The sequence below is a fragment of the Ranitomeya imitator genome, chromosome 1 (assembly GCF_032444005.1).
Source record: "Ranitomeya imitator isolate aRanImi1 chromosome 1, aRanImi1.pri, whole genome shotgun sequence".
NCBI lineage: Eukaryota > Metazoa > Chordata > Amphibia > Anura > Dendrobatidae > Ranitomeya > Ranitomeya imitator.
In genome coordinates this window covers 15,045,672-15,065,302 of record NC_091282.1, presented here as the reverse complement: position 1 = coordinate 15,065,302, position 19,631 = coordinate 15,045,672, and the positions used below count along the sequence as shown (strand labels likewise).

At 49.0% G+C, this 19,631-nt stretch overlaps 2 protein-coding genes across 4 annotated transcripts in view; one reads left to right on the top strand and one right to left on the bottom strand.

Moving 5' to 3' along the window:
* The window catches only part of LOC138657427 (zinc finger protein 84-like), a 729,030-nt gene that overhangs the window by 528,008 nt on the left and 181,391 nt on the right, over positions 1-19,631 (top strand). The gene's annotated exons all lie outside the window — the stretch shown is intronic.
* The window catches only part of LOC138657414 (zinc finger protein 84-like), a 104,504-nt gene that overhangs the window by 32,442 nt on the left and 52,431 nt on the right, over positions 1-19,631 (bottom strand). The window contains exon 1 of one of the 3 annotated variants that reach the window (XM_069745187.1): positions 4,615-4,724. The exons of 1 other annotated variant lie outside the window; for it this stretch is intronic. The gene's annotated coding sequence lies outside the window, so the exon portion shown is untranslated. Of the gene's footprint in view, positions 1-4,614; positions 4,725-19,631 lie in introns of those variants that run through there. One more of the 3 variants, XM_069745189.1, reaches the window with a different exon arrangement.

Below are 19,631 nucleotides of genomic sequence, written 5' to 3'. Positions count from 1 at the left end.
AAAATGAGAATACAGATAATAAATGGGAAATGTTTAAGAACATCCTAAATAGGCAGTGTAAGCGGTTTATACCTTGTGGGAATAAAAGGACTAGAAATAGGAAAAACCCAATGTGGCTAAACAAAGAAGTAAGACAGGCAATTAACAGTAAAAAGAAAGCATTTGCACTACTAAAGCAGGATGGCACCATTGAAGCTCTAAAAAACTATAGGGAGAAGGAACTAGAGAGAGTACAAAGGAGGGCAACAAAATTAATAAAGGGGATGGGAGAACTACAATACCCAGATAGATTAGCGAAATTAGGATTATTTAGTCTAGAAAAAAGACGACTGAGGGGCGATCTAATAACCATGTATAAGTATATAAGGGGACAATACAAATATCTCGCTGAGGATCTGTTTATACCAAGGAAGGTGATGGGCACAAGGGGGCATTCTTTGCGTCTGGAGGAGAGAAGGTTTTTCCACCAACATAGAAGAGGATTCTTTACTGTTAGGGCAGTGAGAATCTGGAATTGCTTGCCTGAGGAGGTGGTGATGGCGAACTCAGTCGAGGGGTTCAAGAGAGGCCTGGATGTCTTCCTGGAGCAGAACAATATTGTATCATACAATTATTAGGTTCTGTAGAAGGACGTAGATCTGGGGATTTATTATGATGGAATATAGGCTGAACTGGATGGACAAATGTCTTTTTTCGGCCTTACTAACTATGTTACTATGTTACATAGTTATTAAGGTTGAAGGAAGACTTTAAGTCCATCTAGTTCAACCCATAGCCTAACCTAACATGCCCTAACATGTTGATCCAGAGGAAGGCAAAAAAAAAACCATGTGGCAAAGAGTAAGCTCCACATTGGGGAAAAAAATTCCTTCCCGACTCCACATACGGCAATCAGACTAGTTCCCTGGATCAACGCCCGATCAAGGAATCTAGTGTATATAACCTGTAACATTATACTTTTCCAGAAATGTATCCAGTCCCCTCTTACATTTAATTAATGAATCACTCATTACAACATCATACGGCAGAGAGTTCCATAGTCTCACTGCTCTTACAGTAAAGAATCCGCGCCTGTTATTATGCTTAAACCTTCTTTCCTCCAGACGTAGAGGATGCCCCCTTGTCCCTGTCTCAGGTCTATTAGTAAAAAGATCATCAGAAAGGTCTTTGTACTGTCCCCTCATATATTTATACATTAAAATAAGATCACCCCTTAGTCTTCGTTTTTCCAAACTAAATAGCCCATAGTGGATCACACCCACCGCATGCCAGCGATGTTGCCCCTCCAGGAATGTGACCCTGGTTTCAGCTGTCAACTCTTGCAGCCTTTGAGGTAAATGTTCTGCCTCTACTACCCGCTGGTTGAATGGGATCAAACTCTATGGGCCCCATCGCCGCTGCTGGTCCTATGGAATGACCTTCCTGTGATGCCGACTCTAGGTACCTTGCGGCAGCCAGCATGTCTCCAGGCTTCTCTCTTCTGACCAGCCCAGGGCCCGCAGTCCGCTCACCCGTTCTTGGATCTGCTACCCCAGCAGTGAAGGCTGCGGCCTGGGCTCAGGCCTTGATGGTTCCAGAACACAGCGTGCTGGCATCTCTGCTGTTGCGCCAGCTTGGTCTGGCTCCGGTATTCATCTGGTTTCAGTAATCTGCCATCCTTGTTACCCGCTAAGCACATTATACTGTATGGATGACTAATTGAATCCAGAATTTTATTTTTGCAGTGTTATAAATGGCTGAAATGCCCCGCAGAGCAGGTAACCCTCTATGGAGGAGTAATGGAGGAGTCACCGCTCTGCACGGAACACTGCGCTCTGTAGTCACGACCTCCGGCACCAGAGAGAAGGGGCCAGAGGATGATTGGTGGTCTCATACATGAGAAGGGCAGAGAGGATGATTGGTGGTCTCCAGAGAGAAGGGCCCAGAGGATGATTGGTAGTCTCCAGAGAGAAGGGCCCAGAGGATGATTGGTGGTCTCCAGAGAGAAGGGCCCAGTGGATGATTGGTGGTCTCCAGAGAGAAGGGCCCAGAGGATGATTGGTGGTCTCCAGAGAAAAGGGCCCAGAGGATGATTGGTGGTCTCCAGAGTGAAGGGCCCAGAGAATGATTGGTGGTCTCCAGAGAGAAGGGCCCAGAGGATGATTGATGGTCTCCAGAGAGAAGGGCCCAGAGGATGATTGGTGGTCTCCAGAGAGAAGGGGCAGAGAGGATGATTGGTGGTCTCCAGAGAGAAGGGCAGAGAGAATGATTGGTGGTCACCAGAGAGATGGGCAGAGAGGATGATTGGTGGTCTCCAGAGAGATGGGCAGAGAGGATGATTGGTGGTCTCCAGAGAGAAGGGCAGAGAGGATGATTGGTGGTCTCATACATGGGAAGACAGGAAACCTCCACGTATGGGACACGCGGCGGACCATGGAGGGAGCGCAGCGGAACAAGGAATTCTCCCAGAGACAGAGCTGTGAAGTCTCCCCAGAGGATGATTGGTGGTCACCAGAGAGAAGGGCCCAGAGGATGATTGGTGGTCTCATACATGAGAAGGGCAGAGAGGATGATTGGTGGTCACCAGAGAGAAGGGCCCAGAGGATGATTGGTGGTCTCCAGAGAGAAGGGCCCAGAGGATGATTGGTGGTCACCAGAGAGAAGGGCAGAGAGGATGATTGGTGGTCTCCAGAGAGATGGGCAGAGAGGATGATTGGTGGTCTCCAGAGAGATGGGCAGAGAGGATGATTGGTGGTCTCCAGAGAGATGGGCAGAGAGGATGATTGGTGGTCTCCAGAGAGATGGGCAGAGAGGATGATTGGTGGTCTCCAGAGAGATGGGCAGAGAGGATGATTGGTGGTCTCCAGAGAGATGGGCAGAGAGGATGATTGGTGGTCTCCAGAGAGATGGGCAGAGAGGATGATTGGTGGTCTCCAGAGAGATGGGCAGAGAGGATGATTGGTGGTCACCAAAGAGAAGGGCAGAGAGGATGATTGGTGGTCTCCAGAGAGATGGGCAGAGAGGATGATTGGTGGTCACCAGAGAGAAGGGGCCAGAGGATGATTGGTGGTCACCAGAGAGAAGAGCTCACAGGATGATTGGTGGTCTCCAGAGAGAAGGGCAGAGAGGATGATTGGTGGTCTCCAGAGAGAAGGGCAGAGAGGATGATTGGTGGTCTCCAGAGAGAAGGGGCCAGAGAATGATTGGTGGTCACCAGAGAGATGGGCAGAGAGGATGATTGGTGGTCTCCAGAGAGATGGGCAGAGAGGATGATTGGTGGTCTCCAGAGAGATGGGCAGAGAGGATGATTGGTTGTCACCAGAGAGAAGGGCAGAGAGGATGATTGGTGGTCTCCAGAGAGAAGGGCAGAGAGGATGATTGGTGGTCACCAGAGAGAAGGGCAGAGAGGATGATTGGTGGTCTCCAGAGAGAAGGGCAGAGAGGATGATTGGTGGTCTCCAGAGAGAAGGGGCCAGAGAATGATTGGTGGTCACCAGAGAGATGGGCAGAGAGGATGATTGGTGGTCTCCAGAGAGATGGGCAGAGAGGATGATTGGTGGTCTCCAGAGAGATGGGCAGAGAGGATGATTGGTGGTCACCAGAGAGAAGGGCAGAGAGGATGATTGGTGGTCACCAGAGAGAAGGGCAGAGAGGATGATTGGTGGTCACCAGAGAGAAGGGCAGAGAGGATGATTGGTGGTCTCCAGAGAGAAGGGCAGAGAGGATGATTGGTGGTCTCCAGAGAGATGGGCAGAGAGGATGATTGGTGGTCTCCAGAGAGAAGGGCAGAGAGGATGATTGGTGGTCTCCAGAGAGAAGGGCAGAGAGGATGATTGGTGGTCTCCAGAGAGAAGGGGCCAGAGAATGATTGGTGGTCTCCAGAGAGAAGGGCAGAGAGAATGATTGGTGGTCTCCAGAGAGAAGGGCAGAGAGGATGATTGGTGGTCTCCAGAGAGAAGGGGCCAGAGAATGATTGGTGGTCTCCAGAGAGAAGGGCAGAGAGAATGATTGGTGGTCTCCAGAGAGAAGGGCAGAGAGGATGATTGGTGGTCTCCAGAGAGAAGGGGCCAGAGAATGATTGGTGGTCTCCAGAGAGAAGGGCAGAGAGAATGATTGGTGGTCTCCAGAGAGAAGGGCAGAGAGGATGATTGGTGGTCTCCAGAGAGAAGGGGCCAGAGAATGATTGGTGGTCTCCAGAGAGAAGGGCAGAGAGAATGATTGGTGGTCTCCAGAGAGAAGGGCAGAGAGGATGATTGGTGGTCTCCAGAGAGAAGGGGCCAGAGAATGATTGGTGGTCTCCAGAGAGAAGGGGCCAGAGAATGATTGGTGGTCTCATACATGGGAAGACAGGAAACCTCCACGTATGGGACACGCGGCGGACCATGGAGGGAGCGCAGCGGAACAAGGAATTCTCCCAGAGACGGAGCTGTGAAGTCTCCCCAGAACATTGTCCCACCCCGGGGGTCACACTCAGGACTGTTACCGGTCTGTGTATAGGAACAACACAAAAAACCAGAGAAAAAAAGGCACAGAAACCCCCAAACACGGGCCGCACAGAATCATCCCGCCCTCAGCTCTGATCTCACCCCACACTCTCCTCTCACAGATTTACCACAAACCCTCCTGTAATCTCACCGGAATGGCGGGAAATCTGCTGCTGGCTGACACCAGAGAACACGAGCTGCGCACAACCAGGACGGAGCTGCTGCACTGAGAGAGGAAGGACCTGTGGTGACGTCACTGTCATGTGACCAGGGGGCGGGAGTAATGGAAAGGACATGTGACAATGATGACAGCTCCTCCCCCTCAGTGCCTCAGACTCTTCCTGTTGCCATGGATATCTGTTGCTCTCTGTTATCAGCCATGTGATCTGTATGTAACCCCCTTCTCATGTACAGCACAATGGAACTAATGGCGCTATATAAATAATAATAATTAATAATGGTATAACATGGCTGACCCTGATCAGGAGGCGCAGAGACGAGAACACGGACGCCACAAATAGGCCGTCACAACCTCACAAAGCAAGAAACCTGATATCTGCCCGAAAGTGGAGTCAGTGTGTGACGGTGAATGGCTGTACTTTATTATTAGACGATTACATCTCCCTCTATATCTCTGATAATTCTGTATTTAGTATTCGCTCTATAAGTGTTATCGAAGAGTAATAACACTAACATAACAGTAAGGCTGTGTGCACACGTTGCAGTTTTTTTGTGGTTTTTCCCGATAAAAACGCTATAAAACTGCAAAAAAAACGCATACAATAAGCATCCCATCATTTAGAATGAATTCCGCATGTTTTGTGCACATGATGCGTTTTTTTTCAGCGAAAAAAACTGCATCGCGGAAAAAACCGCAGCATGCTCATTAATTTAGCTTTTTTTTGCGGATTTCCCACTACAAAATGCATTGGGAAGTGTCCGGAAAAAACCGCGGCAAAAACGCAGCAAAAATCGCGGCAAAAACGCATGCGGTTTTCTTGCGGATTTCTTGCTGAAAATGTCTGTTTTTTCTCACCCATTTTCTGCGAGAAATCCTGAACGTGTGCACATAGCCTAACACCGGGCGCTGTCTCTATAGAGGGGTCTGTGTGTTCGGTTTTATTTTTTCTTTTCTTCAAAGTCTAGTTAATTGGACAAAGCGAGTCAAGGACTTCTGTAGAATTGATAATAAACTTCTGCAGGAGCCGCTCTGTGACTCGTTATTCTCCACCGTAAATCTCTCCTCCCTAGGGTGATGTAAGAAGCCATTCCTCCCGCTCTCATCTCTGTAATGTAAGAAGCCATTCCTCCCGCTCTCTCATCTCTGTGATGTAAGAAGCCATTCCTCCCGCTCTCTCATCTCTGTGATGTAAGAAGCCATTCCTCCCGCTCTCATCTCTGTAATGTAAGAAGCCATTCCTCCCGCTCTCTCATCTCTGTAATGTAAGAAGCCATTCCTCCCGCTCTCTCATCTCTGTGATGTAAGAAGCCATTCCTCCCGCTCTCTCATCTCTGTAATGTAAGAAGCCATTCCTCCCGCTCTCTCATCTCTGTAATGTAAGAAGCCATTCCTCCCGCTCTCATCTCTGTGATGTAAGAAGCCATTCCTCCCGCTCTCTCATCTCTGTAATGTAAGAAGCCATTCCTCCCGCTCTCTCATCTCTGTGATGTAAGAAGCCATTCCTCCCGCTCTCATCTCTGTAATATAAGAAGCCATTCCTCCCGCTCTCATCTCTGTAATGTAAGAAGCCATTCCTCCCACTCTCATCTCTGTGATGTAAGAAGCCATTCCTCCCACTCTCTCATCTCTGTAATGTAAGAAGCCATTCCTCCCGCTCTCTCATCTCTGTGATGTAAGAAGCCATTCCTCCCACTCTCATCTCTGTGATGTAAGAAGCCATTCCTCCCGCTCTCATCTCTGTGATGTAAGAAGCCATTCCTCCCGCTCTCTCATCTCTGTAATGTAAGAGGCCATTCCTCCCACTCTCATCTCTGTGATGTAAGAAGCCATTCCTCCCGCTCTCATCTCTGTGATGTAAGAAGCCATTCCTCCCATTCTCTCATCTCTGTAATGTAAGAAGCCATTCCTCCCGCTCTCTCATCTCTGTGATGTAAGAAGCCATTCCACCCGCTCTCTCATCTCTGTAATGTAAGAGGCCATTCCTCCCACTCTCATCTCTGTGATGTAAGAAGCCATTCCTCCCGCTCTCTCATCTCTGTAATGTAAGAAGCCATTCCTCCCGCTCTCTCATCTCTGTGATGTAAGAAGACATTCCTCCCACTCTCTCATCTCTGTAATGTAAGAAGCCATTCCTCCCGCTCTCTCATCTCTGTGATGTAAGAAGCCATTCCTCCCGCTCTCTCATCTCTGTGATGTAAGAGGCCATTCCTCCCGCTCTCTCATCTCTGTAATGTAAGAAGCCATTCCTCCCACTCTCTCATCTCTGTGATGTAAGAGGCCATTCCTCCCGCTCTCTCATCTCTGTAATGTAAGAAGCCATTCCTCCCGCTCTCTCATCTCTGTGATGTAAGAAGCCATTCCTCCCGCTCTCTCATCTCTGTGATGTAAGAGGCCATTCCTCCCGCTCTCTCATCTCTGTAATGTAAGAAGCTATTCCTCCCGCTCTCTCATCTCTGTGATGTAAGAGGCCATTCCTCCCGCTCGCTCATCTCTGTAATGTAAGAAGCCATTCCTCCCGCTCTCTCATCTCTGTGATGTAAGAAGCCATTCCTCCCACTCTCTCATCTCTGTAATGTAAGAGGCCATTCCTCCCGCTCTCTCATCTCTGTAATGTAAGAGGCCATTCCTCCCGCTCTCTCATCTCTGTGATGTAAGAAGCCATTCCTCCCGCTCTCTCATCTCTGTGATGTAAGAAGCCATTCCTCCCACTCTCTCATCTCTGTAATGTAAGAAGCCATTCCTCCCGCTCTCTCATCTCTGTGATGTAAGAAGCCATTCCACCCGCTCTCTCATCTCTGTGATGTAAGAGGCCATTCCTCCCGCTCTCATCTCTGTGATGTAAGAAGCCATTCCTCCCGCTCTCTCATCTCTGTAATGTAAGAAGCCATTCCTCCCGCTCTCTCATCTCTGTGATGTAAGAAGACATTCCTCCCGCTCTCTCATCTCTGTAATGTAAGAAGCCATTCCTCCCGCTCTCTCATCTCTGTGATGTAAGAAGCCATTCCTCCCGCTCTCTCATCTCTGTGATGTAAGAGGCCATTCCTCCCGCTCTCTCATCTCTGTAATGTAAGAAGCCATTCCTCCCACTCTCTCATCTCTGTGATGTAAGAGGCCATTCCTCCCGCTCTCTCATCTCTGTAATGTAAGAGGCCATTCCTCCCGCTCTCTCATCTCTGTGATGTAAGAGGCCATTCCTCCCGCTCTCTCATCTCTGTGATGTAAGAAGCCATTCCTCCCGCTCTCATCTCTGTGATGTAAGAAGCCATTCCTCCCGCTCTCTCATCTCTGTAATGTAAGAAGCCATTCCTCCCGCTCTCTCATCTCTGTGATGTAAGAAGCCATTCCTCCCGCTCTCTCATCTCTGTAATGTAAGAAGCCATTCCTCCCGCTCTCTCATCTCTGTGATGTAAGAAGCCATTCCTCTCGCTCTCTCATCTCTGTAATGTAAGAAGCCATTCCTCCCACTCTCTCATCTCTGTAATGTAAGAAGCCATTCCTCCCGCTCTCTCATCTCTGTGATGTAAGAAGCCATTCCTCCCGCTCTCATCTCTGTGATGTAAGAAGCCATTCCTCCCGCTCTCTCATCTCTGTAATGTAAGAAGCCATTCCTCCCACTCTCTCATCTCTGTAATGTAAGAAGCCATTCCTCCCGCTCTCTCATCTCTGTAATGTAAGAAGCCATTCCTCCCGCTCTCATCTCTGTAATGTAAGAAGCCATTCCTCCCACTCTCTCATCTCTGTAATGTAAGAAGCCATTCCTCCCGCTCTCTCATCTCTGTAATGTAAGAAGCCATTCCTCCCGCTCTCTCATCTCTGTGATGTAAGAAGCCATTCCTCCCGCTCTCATCTCTGTGATGTAAGAAGCCATTCCTCCCGCTCTCTCATCTCTGTAATGTAAGAAGCCATTCCTCCCGCTCTCTCATCTCTGTGATGTAAGAAGCCATTCCTCCCGCTCTCTCATCTCTGTAATGTAAGAAGCCATTCCTCCCACTCTCTCATCTCTGTAATGTAAGAAGCCATTCCTCCCGCTCTCTCATCTCTGTGATGTAAGAAGCCATTCCTCCCGCTCTCTCATCTCTGTGATGTAAGAAGCCATTCCTCCCGCTCTCTCATCTCTGTAATGTAAGAAGCCATTCCTCCCGCTCTCTCATCTCTGTGATGTAAGAAGCCATTCCTCCCGCTCTCTCATCTCTGTAATGTAAGAGGCCATTCCTCCCGCTCTCTCATCTCTGTAATGTAAGAAGCCATTCCTCCCACTCTCTCATCTCTGTGATGTAAGAAGCAATTCCTCCCGCTCTCATCTCTGTGATGTAAGAAGCCATTCCTCCCGCTCTCATCTCTGTGATGTAAGAAGCCATTCCTCCCGCTCTCTCATCTCTGTAATGTAAGAAGCCATTCCTCCCGCTCTCTCATCTCTGTAATGTAAGAGGCCATTCCTCCCGCTCTCTCATCTCTGTGATGTAAGAAGCCATTCCTCCCACTCTCTCATCTCTGTAATGTAAGAAGCCATTCCTCCCGCTCTCTCATCTCTGTAATGTAAGAAGCCATTCCTCCCGCTCTCTCATCTCTGTAATGTAAGAAGCCATTCCTCCCACTCTCTCATCTCTGTGATGTAAGAAGCCATTCCTCCCACTCTCATCTCTGTGATGTAAGAAGCCATTCCTCCCGCTCTCTCATCTCTGTGATGTAAGAAGCCATTCCTCCCGCTCTCTCATCTCTGTAATGTAAGAAGCCATTCCTCCCACTCTCTCATCTCTGTGATGTAAGAAGCCATTCCTCCCGCTCTCATCTCTGTGATGTAAGAAGCCATTCCTCCCGCTCTCTCATCTCTGTAATGTAAGAAGCCATTCCTCCCGCTCTCTCATCTCTGTAATGTAAGAAGCCATTCCTCCCGCTCTCATCTCTGTGATGTAAGAAGCCATTCCTCCCGCTCTCTCATCTCTGTAATGTAAGAAGCCATTCCTCCCGCTCTCTCATCTCTGTAATGTACGAAGCCATTCCTCCCGCTCTCTCATCTCTGTGATGTAAGAAGCCATTCCTCCCGCTCTCTCATCTCTGTAATGTAAGAAGCCATTCCTCCCGCTCTCTCATCTCTGTGATGTAAGAAGCCATTCCTCCCGCTCTCTCATCTCTGTAATGTAAGAAGCCATTCCTCCCGCTCTCTCATCTCTGTAGTGTAAGAAGCCATTCCTCCCGCTCTCTCATCTCTGTGATGTAAGAAGCCATTCCTCCCGCTCTCATCTCTGTGATGTAAGAAGCCATTGCTCCCGCTCTCTCATCTCTGTGATGTAAGAAGCCATTTCTCCCGCTCTCTCATCTCTGTAATGTAAGAAGCCATTCCTCCCGCTCTCATCTCTGTGATGTAAGAAGCCATTCCTCCCACTCTCTCATCTCTGTAATGTAAGAAGCCATTCCTCCCGCTCTCTCATCTCTGTGATGTAAGAAGCCATTCCTCCCGCTCTCTCATCTCTGTAATGTAAGAAGCCATTCCTCCCGCTCTCTCATCTCTGTGATGTAAGAAGCCATTCCTCCCGCTCTCTCATCTCTGTAATGTAAGAAGCCATTCCTCCCGCTCTCTCATCTCTGTGATGTAAGAAGCCATTCCTCCCGCTCTCATCTCTGTGATGTAAGAAGCCATTCCTCCCGCTCTCTCATCTCTGTAATGTAAGAAGCCATTCCTCCCGCTCTCTCATCTCTGTAATGTAAGAGGCCATTCCTCCCGCTCTCTCATCTCTGTGATGTAAGAATCCATTCCTCCCGCTCTCTCATCTCTGTAATGTAAGAAGCCATTCCTCCCGCTCTCTCATCTCTGTGATGTAAGAAGCCATTCCTCCCGCTCTCATCTCTGTGATGTAAGAAGCCATTCCTCCCGCTCTCTCATCTCTGTGATGTAAGAAGCCATTCCTCCCACTCTCTCATCTCTGTGATGTAAGAGGCCATTCCTCCCGCACTCTCATCTCTGTAATGTAAGAAGCCATTCCTCCCGCTCTCTCATCTCTGTGATGTAAGAAGCCATTCCTCCCGCTCTCATCTCTGTGATGTAAGAAGCCATTCCTCCCGCTCTCTCATCTCTGTGATGTAAGAGGCCATTCCTCCCGCTCTCTCATCTCTGTAATGTAAGAAGCCATTCCTCCCGCTCTCATCTCTGTGATGTAAGAAGCCATTCCTCCCGCTCTCTCATCTCTGTAATGTAAGAAGCCATTCCTCCCACTCTCTCATCTCTGTAATGTAAGAAGCCATTCCTCCCGCTCTCTCATCTCTGTGATGTAAGAAGCCATTCCTCCCGCTCTCATCTCTGTAATGTAAGAAGCCATTCCTCCCACTCTCTCATCTCTGTGATGTAAGAGGCCATTCCTCCCGCTCTCTCATCTCTGTAATGTAAGAGGCCATTCCTCCCGCTCTCATCTCTGTGATGTAAGAAGCCATTCCTCCCGCTCTCTCATCTCTGTGATGTAAGAAGCCATTCCTCCCGCTCTCTCATCTCTGTAATGTAAGAAGCCATTCCTCCCGCTCTCTCATCTCTGTGATGTAAGAAGCCATTCCTCCCGCTCTCTCATCTCTGTGATGTAAGAGGCCATTCCTCCCGCTCTCATCTCTGTGATGTAAGAAGCCATTCCTCCCACTCTCATCTCTGTGATGTAAGAAGCCATTCCTCCCACTCTCTCATCTCTGTGATGTAAGAAGCCATTCCTCCCGCTCTCATCTCTGTGATGTAAGAAGCCATTCCTCCCGCTCTCTCATCTCTGTAATGTAAGAGGCCATTCCTCCCGCTCTCTCATCTCTGTAATGTAAGAAGCCATTCCTCCCGCTCTCTCATCTCTGTGATGTAAGAAGCCATTCCTCCCGCTCTCATCTCTGTGATGTAAGAAGCCATTCCTCCCGCTCTCTTATTTCTGTGATGTAAGAAGCCATTCCTCCCGCTCTCTCATCTCTGTGATGTAAGAAGCCATTCCTCCCGCTCTCTCATCTCTGTGATGTAAGAAGCCATTCCTCCCGCTCTCTCATCTCTGTAATGTAAGAAGCCATTCCTCCCGCTCTCTCATCTCTGTGATGTAAGAAGCCATTCCTCCCGCTCTCATCTCTGTAATGTAAGAAGCCATTCCTCCCGCTCTCTCATCTCTGTGATGTAAGAAGCCATTCCTCCCGCTCTCATCTCTGTGATGTAAGAAGCCATTCCTCCCGCTCTCTCATCTCTGTGATGTAAGAAGCCATTCCTCCCGCTCTCTCATCTCTGTGATGTAAGGAGCCATTCCTCCCGCTCTCTCATCTCTGTGATGTAAGAAGCCATTCCTCCCGCTCTCCCATCTCTGTGATGTAAGAAGCCATTCCTCCCGCTCTCTCATCTCTGTGATGTAAGAAGCCATTCCTCCCGCTCTCTCATCTCTGTAATGTAAGAAGCCATTCCTCCCGCTCTCATCTCTGTGATGTAAGGAGCCATTCCTCCCGCTCTCTCATCTCTGTAATGTAAGAAGCCATTCCTCCCGCTCTCATCTCTGTGATGTAAGGAGCCATTCCTCCCGCTCTCCCATCTCTGTGATGTGAGAAGCCATTCCTCCCGCTCTCATCTCTGTGATGTAAGGAGCCATTCCTCCCGCTCTCTCATCTCTGTGATGTAAGAAGCCATTCCTCCCACTCTCTCATCTCTGTGATGTAAGAAGCCATTCCTCCCGCTCTCTCATCTCTGTGATGTAAGAAGCCATTCCTCCCGCTCTCTCATCTCTGTAATGTAAGAAGCCATTCCTCCCGCTCTCATCTCTGTGATGTAAGAAGCCATTCCTCCCGCTCTCATCTCTGTGATGTAAGAGGCCATTCCTCCCACTCTCTCATCTCTGTAATGTAAGAAGCCATTCCTCCCGCTCTCTCATCTCTGTGATGTAAGAAGCCATTCCTCCCGCTCTCATCTCTGTGATGTAAGGAGCCATTCCTCCCGCTCTCATCTCTGTGATGTAAGGAGCCATTCCTCCCGCTCTCTCATCTCTGTGATGTAAGAAGCCATTCCTCCCACTCTCATCTCTGTAATGTAAGAAGCCATTCCTCCCGCTCTCTCATCTCTGTGATGTAAGAACCCATTCCTCCCACTCTCATCTCTGTGATGTAAGAAGCCATTCCTCCCGCTCTCTCATCTCTGTGATGTAAGAAGCCATTCCTCCCGCTCTCATCTCTGTAATGTAAGAAGCCATTCCTCCCGCTCTCTCATCTCTGTGATGTAAGAAGCCATTCCTCCCGCTCTCATCTCTGTGATGTAAGAAGCCATTCCTCCCGCTCTCTCATCTCTGTGATGTAAGAGGCCATTCCTCCCACTCTCTCATCTCTGTGATGTAAGAAGCCATTCCTCCCACTCTCATCTCTGTGATGTAAGAAGCCATTCCTCCCGCTCTCTCATCTCTGTGATGTAAGAAGCCATTCCTCCCACTCTCCCATCTCTGTGATGTAAGAAGCCATTCCTCCCGCTCTCTCATCTCTGTGATGTAAGAAGCCATTCCTCCCGCTCTCTCATCTCTGTAATATAAGAAGCCATTCCTCCCGCTCTCATCTCTGTGATGTAAGGAGCCATTCCTCCCGCTCTCATCTCTGTGATGTAAGGAGCCATTCCTCCCGCTCTCATCTCTGTGATGTAAGAAGCCATTCCTCCCGCTCTCCCATCTCTGTGATGTAAGAAGCCATTCCTCCCACTCTCATCTCTGTGATGTAAGAAGCCATTCCTCCCGCTCTCTCATCTCTGTGATGTAAGAAGCCATTCCTCCCACTCTCCCATCTCTGTGATGTAAGAAGCCATTCCTCCCGCTCTCTCATCTCTGTAATGTAAGAAGCCATTCCTCCCGCTCTCTCATCTCTGTGATGTAAGAAGCCATTCCTCCCGCTCTCTCATCTCTGTAATGTAAGAAGCCATTCCTCCCGCTCTCTCATCTCTGTAATGTAAGAAGCCATTCCTCCCGCTCTCTCATCTCTGTGATGTAAGAAGCCATTCCTCCCGCTCTCTCATCTCTGTGATGTAAGAGGCCATTCCTCCCACTCTCTCATCTCTGTAATGTAAGAAGCCATTCCTCCCGCTCTCTCATCTCTGTGATGTAAGAAGCCATTCCTCCCACTCTCATCTCTGTGATGTAAGGAGCCATTCCTCCCGCTCTCATCTCTGTGATGTAAGGAGCCATTCCTCCCGCTCTCATCTCTGTGATGTAAGAAGCCATTCCTCCCGCTCTCCCATCTCTGTGATGTAAGAAGCCATTCCTCCCACTCTCATCTCTGTGATGTAAGAAGCCATTCCTCCCGCTCACTCATCTCTGTGATGTAAGAAGCCATTCCTCCCGCTCTCTCATCTCTGTAATGTAAGAAGCCATTCCTCCCGCTCTCATCTCTGTGATGTAAGGAGCCATTCCTCCCGCTCTCTCATCTCTGTGATGTAAGAAGCCATTCCTCCCGCTCTCATCTCTGTGATGTAAGAAGCCATTCCTCCCGCTCTCTCATCTCTGTGATGTAAGAGGCCATTCCTCCCGCTCTCTCATCTCTGTAATGTAAGAAGCCATTCCTCCCACTCTCATCTCTGTAATGTAAGAAGCCATTCCTCCCGCTCTCTCATCTCTGTGATGTAAGAAGCCATTCCTCCCGCTCTCATCTCTGTAATGTAAGAAGCCATTCCTCCCGCTCTCTCATCTCTGTGATGTAAGAAGCCATTCCTCCCGCTCTCATCTCTGTGATGTAAGAAGCCATTCCTCCCGCTCTCTCATCTCTGTGATGTAAGAGGCCATTCCTCCCACTCTCTCATCTCTGTGATGTAAGAAGCCATTCCTCCCACTCTCATCTCTGTGATGTAAGAAGCCATTCCTCCCGCTCTCTCATCTCTGTGATGTAAGAAGCCATTCCTCCCACTCTCCCATCTCTGTGATGTAAGAAGCCATTCCTCCCGCTCTCTCATCTCTGTGATGTAAGAAGCCATTCCTCCCGCTCTCTCATCTCTGTAATGTAAGAAGCCATTCCTCCCGCTCTCATCTCTGTGATGTAAGAAGCCATTCCTCCCGCTCTCATCTCTGTGATGTAAGAAGCCATTCCTCCCGCTCTCTCATCTCTGTGATGTAAGAAGCCATTCCTCCCACTCTCCCATCTCTGTGATGTAAGAAGCCATTCCTCCCGCTCTCTCATCTCTGTGATGTAAGAAGCCATTCCTCCCACTCTCTCATCTCTGTGATGTAAGAAGCCATTCCTCCCGCTCTCTCATCTCTGTGATGTAAGAAGCCATTCCTCCCACTCTCATCTCTGTGATGTAAGAAGCCATTCCTCCCGCTCTCTCATCTCTGTGATGTAAGAAGCCATTCCTCCCACTCTCTCATCTCTGTGATGTAAGAAGCCATTCCTCCCGCTCTCTCATCTCTGTGATGTAAGAAGCCATTCCTCCCGCTCTCTCATCTCTGTAATGTAAGAAGCCATTCCTCCCGCTCTCTCATCTCTGTGATGTAAGAAGCCATTCCTCCCGCTCTCTCATCTCTGTAATGTAAGAAGCCATTCCTCCCGCTCTCTCATCTCTGTAATGTAAAAGCCATTCCTCCCGCTCTCTCATCTCTGTGATGTAAGAAGCCATTCCTCCCGCTCTCTCATCTCTGTGATGTAAGAAGCCATTCCTCCCACTCTCTCATCTCTGTGATGTAAGAGGCCATTCCTCCCGCTCTCTCATCTCTGTAATGTAAGAAGCCATTCCTCCCGCTCTCATCTCTGTGATGTAAGGAGCCATTCCTCCCGCTCTCTCATCTCTGTGATGTAAGAAGCCATTCCTCCCGCTCTCATCTCTGTGATGTAAGGAGCCATTCCTCCCGCTCTCTCATCTCTGTGATGTAAGAAGCCATTCCTCCCGCTCTCATCTCTGTGATGTAAGAAGCCATTCCTCCCGCTCTCATCTCTGTGATGTAAGAAGCCATTCCTCCCAATCTCTCATCTCTGTGATGTAAGAAGCCATTCCTCCCGCTCTCTCATCTCTGTAATGTAAGAAGCCATTCCTCCCACTCTCTCATCTCTGTAATGTAAGAAGCCATTCCTCCCGCTCTCATCTCTGTGATGTAAGGAGCCATTCCTCCCGCTCTCATCTCTGTGATGTAAGAAGCCATTCCTCCCGCTCTCTCATTTCTGTGATGTAAGAGGCCATTCCTCCCACTCTCTCATCTCTGTAATGTAAGAAGCCATTCCTCCCGCTCTCTCATCTCTATAATGTAAGAAGCCATTCCTCCCACTCTCATCTCTGTAATGTAAGAAGCCATTCCTCCCGCTCTCTCATCTCTGTAATGTAAGAAGCCATTCCTCCCGCTCTCTCATCTCTGTAATGTAAGAAGCCATTCCTCCCGCTCTCATCTCTGTAATGTAAGAAGCCATTCCTCCCGCTCTCATCTCTGTAATGTAAGAAGCCATTCCTCCCACTCTTATCTCTGTAATGTAAGAAGCCATTCCTCCCGCTCTCTCATCTCTGTAATGTAAGAAGCCATTCCTCCCGCTCTCTCATCTCTGTAATGTAAGAAGCCATTCCTCCCACTCTCTCATCTCTGTGATGTAAGAGGCCATTCCTGCCGCTCTCATCTCTGTGATGTAAGAAGCCATTCCTCCCGCTCTCATCTCTGTGATGTAAGAAGCCATTCCTCCCGCTCTCTCATCTCTGTAATGTAAGAAGCCATTCCTCCCGCTCTCTCATCTCTGTAATGTAAGAAGCCATTCCTCCCACTCTCTCATCTCTGTGATGTAAGAAGCCATTCCTCCCGCTCTCATCTCTGTGATGTAAGAAGCCATTCCTCCCGCTCTCTCATTTCTGTGATGTAAGAGGCCATTCCTCCCACTCTCTCATCTCTGTAATGTAAGAAGCCATTCCTCCCGCTCTCTCATCTCTGTAATGTAAGAAGCCATTCCTCCCACTCTCATCTCTGTAATGTAAGAAGCCATTCCTCCCGCTCTCTCATCTCTGTAATGTAAGAAGCCATTCCTCCCACTCTCATCTCTGTAATGTAAGAAGCCATTCCTCCCACTCTCTCATCTCTGATGTAAGAAGCCATTCCTCCCGCTCTCATCTCTGTGATGTAAGAAGCCATTCCTCCCGCTCTCTCATCTCTGTGATGTAAGAAGCCATTCCTCCCGCTCTCTCATCTCTGTGATGTAAGAGGCCATTCTTCCCGCTCTCTCATCTCTGTGATGTAAGAAGCCATTCTTCCCGCTCTCTCATCTCTGTAATGTAAGAAGCCATTCCTCCCGCTCTCTCATCTCTGTAATGTAAGAAGCCATTCCTCCCGCTCTCTCATCTCTGTGATGTAAGAAGCCATTCCTCCCGCTCTCTCATCTCTGTAATATAAGAAGCCATTCCTCCCGCTCTCTCATCTCTGTAATGTAAGAAGCCATTCCTCCCGCTCTCTCATCTCTGTGATGTAAGAAGCCATTCCTCCCGCTCTCTCATCTCTGTGATGTAAGAAGTCATTCCTCCCGCTCTCTCATCTCTGTGATGTAAGAGGCCATTCCTCCAGCTCTCTCATCTCTGTAATATAAGAAGCCATTCCTCCCGCTCTCATCTCTGTAATGTAAGAAGCCATTCCTCCCGCTCTCATCTCTGTGATGTAAGAAGCCATTCCTCCCACTCTCTCATCTCTGTAATGTAAGAAGCCATTCCTCCCGCTCTCTCATCTCTGTGATGTAAGAAGCCATTCCTCCCGCTCTCTCATCTCTGTAATATAAGAAGCCATTCCTCCCGCTCTCTCATCTCTGTAATATAAGAAGCCATTCCTCCCGCTCTCATCTCTGTGATGTAAGAAGCCATTCCTCCCGCTCTCTCATCTCTGTGATGTAAGAAGCCATTCCTCCCGCTCTCTCATCTCTGTGATGTAAGAGGCCATTCCTCCCGCTCTCTCATCTCTGTGATGTAAGAAGCCATTCCTCCCGCTCTCTCATCTCTGTGATGTAAGAAGCCATTCCTCCCACTCTCTCATCTCTGTGATGTAAGAAGCCATTCCTCCCGCTCTCTCATCTCTGTGATGTAAGAAGCCATTCCTCCCGCTCTCATCTCTGTGATGTAAGAAGCCATTCCTCCCGCTCTCTCATCTCTGTAATGTAAGAAGCCATTCCTCCCGCTCTCTCATCTCTGTGATGCAAGGAGCCATTCCTCCCGCTCTCTCATCTCTGTGATGTAAGAAGCCATTCCTCCCGCTCTCTCATCTCTGTAATGTAAGAAGCCATTCCTCCCGCTCTCTCATCTCTGTAATGTAAGAGGCCATTCCTCCCGCTCTCTCATCTCTGTGATGCAAGGAGCCATTCCTCCCGCTCTCTCATCTCTGTAATGTAAGAAGCCATTCCTCCCGCTCTCTCATCTCTGTGATGCAAGGAGCCATTCCTCCCGCTCTCTCATCTCTGTGATGTAAGAAGCCATTCCTCCCGCTCTCTCTCATCTCTGTGATGTAAGAAGCCATTCCTCCCGCTCTCTCATCTCTGTGATGTTAGAGGCCATTCCTCCCGCTCTCTCATCTCTGTGATGTAAGAAGCCATTCCTCCCGCTCTCTCATCTCTGTAATGTAAGAGGCCATTCCTCCCGCTCTCTCATCTCTGTGATGTAAGAGGCCATTCCTCCCGCTCTCTCATCTCTGTAATGTAAGAAGCCATTCCTCCCGCTCTCATCTCTGTGATGTAAGAAGCCATTCCTCCCACTCTCTCATCTCTGTAATATAAGAAGCCATTCCTCCCGCTCTCTCATCTCTGTAATGTAAGAAGCCATTCCTCCCGCTCTCATCTCTGTGATGTAAGAAGCCATTCCTCCCGCTCTCTCATCTCTGTGATGTAAGAAGCCATTCCTCCCGCTCTCTCATCTCTGTGATGTAAGAAGCCATTCCTCCCGCTCTCTCATCTCTGTAATGTAAGAAGCCATTCCTCCCGCTCTCTCATCTCTGTGATGTAAGAAGCCATTCCTCCCGCTCTCTCATCTCTGTGATGTAAGAAGCCATTCCTCCCGCTCTCATCTCTGTGATGTAAGAAGCCATTCCTCCCGCTCTCATCTCTGTAATGTAAGAAGCCATTCCTCCCGCTCTCATCTCTGTGATGTAAGAAGCCATTCCTCCCGCTCTCTCATCTCTGTAATGTAAGAAGCCATTCCTCCCGCTCTCTCATCTCTGTGATGCAAGGAGCCATTCCTCCCGCTCTCTCATCTCTGTGATGTAAGAAGCCATTCCTCCCGCTCTCTCATCTCTGTAATGTATGAAGCCATTCCTCCCGCTCTCATCTCTGTAATGTAAGAAGCCATTCCTCCCGCTCTCTCATCTCTGTGATGTAAGAAGCCATTCCTCCCGCTCTCTCATCTCTGTGATGTAAGAAGCCATTCCTCCCGCTCTCTCATCTCTGTAATGTATGAAGCCATTCCTCCCGCTCTCATCTCTGTAATGTAAGAAGCCATTCCTCCCGCTCTCTCATCTCTGTAATGTAAGAAGCCATTCCTCCCGCTCTCTCATCTCTGTAATGTAAGAAGCCATTCCTCCCGCTCTCATCTCTGTGATGTAAGAAGCCATTCCTCCCGCTCTCTCATCTCTGTGATGTAAGAAGCCATTCCTCCCGCTCTCTCATCTCTGTAATATAAGAAGCCATTCCTCCCGCTCTCATCTCTGTGATGTAAGAAGCCATTCCTCCCGCTCTCTCATCTCTGTGATGTAAGAAGCCATTCCTCCCGCTCTCTCATCTCTGTGATGTAAGAAGCCATTCCTCCCGCTCTCTCATCTCTGTGATGTAAGAGGCCATTCCTCCCACTCTCTCATCTCTGTAATGTAAGAAGCCACTCCTCCCGCTCTCTCATCTCTGTGATGTAAGAAGCCATTCCTCCCGCTCTCTCATCTCTGTGATGTAAGAAGCCATTCCTCCCGCTCTCTCATCTCTGTGATGTAAGAGGCCATTCCTCCCACTCTCTCATCTCTGTAATGTAAGAAGCCATTCCTCCCGCTCTCTCATCTCTGTAATGTAAGAAGCCATTCCTCCCGCTCTCATCTCTGTGATGT